The following is a 3,321-nucleotide window of genomic DNA, read 5'->3' as shown; positions in this document are numbered from 1 at the left end:
AAATCTACCCGGAGCTGTGCTGTCCAATATGATAGGCACTAGCTCTAGGTGGCTATTTAAATTTAAATTAATTAGAATTAAAGATTCATTTCCTAAGCCCGTGGCCACATTTCCGGTGCTCAACAGCCACACGTGGCCAGCGGCTAGCTTATTAGACAGCATAGATACAGAAACATTTCCATCATTGTAGAAAGTTCTATGGGACGGCTCTGTTCCAGGACTACAACCATACACACCAAATGCTGTGTGTCCATCGCTTACTCATCCTTCCCCATTCTTTGCTGTGCCCCCAGAAGCAGACCTTTGCGGGGTACAGTCCTCTGGTTGCTGCTTGACTACAGCCATCGGGAAGCACCAGCCTGACACCCCACAATGGGGGAATGAGGTCAGTGTTACTCTCTGCTGGTCATTGTGACTTATGTGCATCTCTAGCAAAAGCCACAACTCTTGCCAGACAACACCCCACTCAGCTATTCTCTCTGAGTCCTGGTCTCCTCCCCTTTAATCCTTCAGGCTTAGAGTAGTAAAGATGCTTCACAGATATTGATACTAGGCTTGGGGTACTGCATCACCCCTTTTGGGGGTTCCCGAGCTCTCCCCACACCTTTGGAAACAACTCCCTAATAAATCTTTTTATTAATTTCCAGTGTGAGTGGGGGATCTATAGCTTTCTGGGTCAAACAATGGATTGAGAAATTTCACTGTTCATTAAACAATAGTTAAACAGAGAATAGCACAGGGGTCAGCAAACTTTTTCCATAAAATATAACTGAATACTAATATTTTAGATTTTGTGGGCCATATAGTCTTTGTCGTAATTACACTGCAGGGTAAAAGCAAGCAGCCACAGACAATATATAAATAAGTGAATGTAGCTGAGTTTTAATAAAACTTTATTTTTAAAACAAGGAATGTGCCGGATTTGGCCCATGGGTCATAGTTTGCCAAATATTGCTTTAGCATAAGTGTTTCCCTAATGATACAGAGAAAAGGCATGCCTCTAAATTTGTTTACTAAAAAAAAAAAAAAAAAATCTTAAAAAGTCCATATTTTTTTCCCCTCAATAAATAGCAAGAAGGCATGGCTTTGGGGGAGGTGGAGAGAAGGAAGAAAAATAAGACCAAAATGCAAAAGCAAAATGCAGGCTAAGATGAAGAAAAGTCAGAGCTGAGATAATAATGCAGTCAAAGAAACTATAAATGTACTCTTAGAATCACAGCTTACATTAGAAGTAATACAGAGAGGAATTTAAACTGCAGAAAACCGAGTTTCAGAGAACTAGTAAATTTGAAACATATATTTTAGAATCTAGCATTGAAAATAATGAGCAGACAGATGGCATGTACGAAGAAGAACAGCAAAAAGTGATCCAATTTACGAAAAGAAAAAAGATGTGCCTCTAAAAAAGTCTTCTAAAAAGTAATGACACTGAAACACCAATCAAATCTATAGAACATTCCCAAACTGGGAAAAATAGTATACGCTGCACCAAGCATAACTGATAAAAAAAAAAAAAAAAGGAAAAAAGAAACCCACAGCTTGACGGCAAGGAAAAAATAAATTATAAGTATCACAAGCAGAAAAGAAAAAACAAAGCAAAGCAAAGATAATGAAAAACATGTTGTTTGCAAATGAGTGATAAAAAAAAAAAGAAGCAAAAGCAAGCTGGTCTGGTCTCAGAATTTGTCTTGATAAAAAAAAAAAAAATTGAAAATAAACAAAATGGCCCACAATGTGCAAATAGTTAGGTGTGCTTAAAGTGCAACCAGATGTTTAGAATATTATGCAACTATCAAAAGCAATGTAGAACAGGTGTTTTTAATGAGATTGGAAAATGTTTATGATAAAATGTTTAGAAAGAAAATTGGACACTAAAAACATCCATAATTTTCGAACAGGTGTGTTAACACATCTATTCTATTTCTTTCTATCCTATTTTCTGCCTGTACACTCAAAATACCATAAGTGCTACCTAGAAGCCAGACGTTTACTTCTCCCAACAAATCTGTGAAATAAGTAACATTGTGTCCACAGTTAAAGACACTGGGTGTCAAAGAGGTCACGGGCTTATCCAAACCATCCTGTTAGTGGCATAACCAAAATTTCATTTAAAATCTGAAATAGGCATTTTTCCATAAGGAGGGGACTGAGCCCTGGGTAAAGGGAGAGGACAATAGAAACCTGAGTCCTGAGGGTAAAGCTCCGGGGTCTTGGTTGCTATGAGCCATAGTAAGTCTGGTCAGATGTGATCAGTTTTCTGACACTGCCTTGAGATTTCTCCTTCAGACCATCAGCAGCAGCCCATCCCCCTGCGGTCCTGATCACACCCCTGAAGAGCCTGGAAGAACCAATGGAATTCAACAGCCATCCAGGACTAACTAACTCAAAGGATGATTGATGTTTATCAGTTTGCTGAGATGTGAATTTAGTGTCCTAACCTCCTTAGACCTCCGTGATAATTCTCTGTTTAGAGTGTGGAAAATTCTAGGAAGAATGTTGCTGTGCCTGTTCCAGGAAAACAGATCAGGAGCCAAGCTACAGAGATCCTACACAGCTCTGGAATGTCCACCTCTCCTGAAGGAACATTTTATAAAGTCAAATTCTATGCTGGCCTTGCTGAACAAACTCAAGTCTTTGTGGAATTTGTAGACAGACATTGACAAAGCAGTCAAAAAGAGAAAGAAAAAAAGAAATTAAAAGGACACTCTCCCCCAAAAGGGAGAGAGTATTTGTTTTTGGACTTTCAAGTTTTTCATGGCATGGAGACTCTTATTCTTCTGTTCAGTCATTCATTCATTCATTCACCCTAAGCATTTTTATAAAGCATTGGGCACAATGTTGGACTCACAGGACGCAAAACGGTGTCAAACATTGCCCTTGCTTCCAGGAATCAATGGTCTGGAAGAAGTAGGGGGAGCGATTAAAACAGGAAAGGGAGTCACATAGCCCATTGTGTGGTTTAGAAAGTATACTCTGTGAAATAAGCAAGTGGTCAGACTTTCTTGCATTGTGAAACCATTTATTTAAACAAAAACAAAAACACATCCAAAGCAAATGTTATACACACATGTAAACATAGAAAGACATGAACCGAATACATATCACATTTATGAAATGCGGTTGCCTTTAGAGAAGAAAAAAGAATCAGAAAAATATTAAAACACAGGAGATTTCCTATTCATCTTTATAAATGTCATTTTTTGAAAAAAAAAAAAAGAGAAGATTCAAAACAAATACAACACACAAAGAGGGAATATTGTGTGATTGCATTTATGTAAAATTCGAAAGTAGGCAAACCAATCTGTGCTGATTTACTCAGGA

This window comes from Rousettus aegyptiacus, unplaced genomic scaffold (genome assembly GCF_014176215.1).
Source record: "Rousettus aegyptiacus isolate mRouAeg1 unplaced genomic scaffold, mRouAeg1.p scaffold_m13_p_12, whole genome shotgun sequence".
Lineage (NCBI taxonomy): Eukaryota > Metazoa > Chordata > Mammalia > Chiroptera > Pteropodidae > Rousettus > Rousettus aegyptiacus.
Note: the sequence above shows the minus strand (reverse complement) of the source record.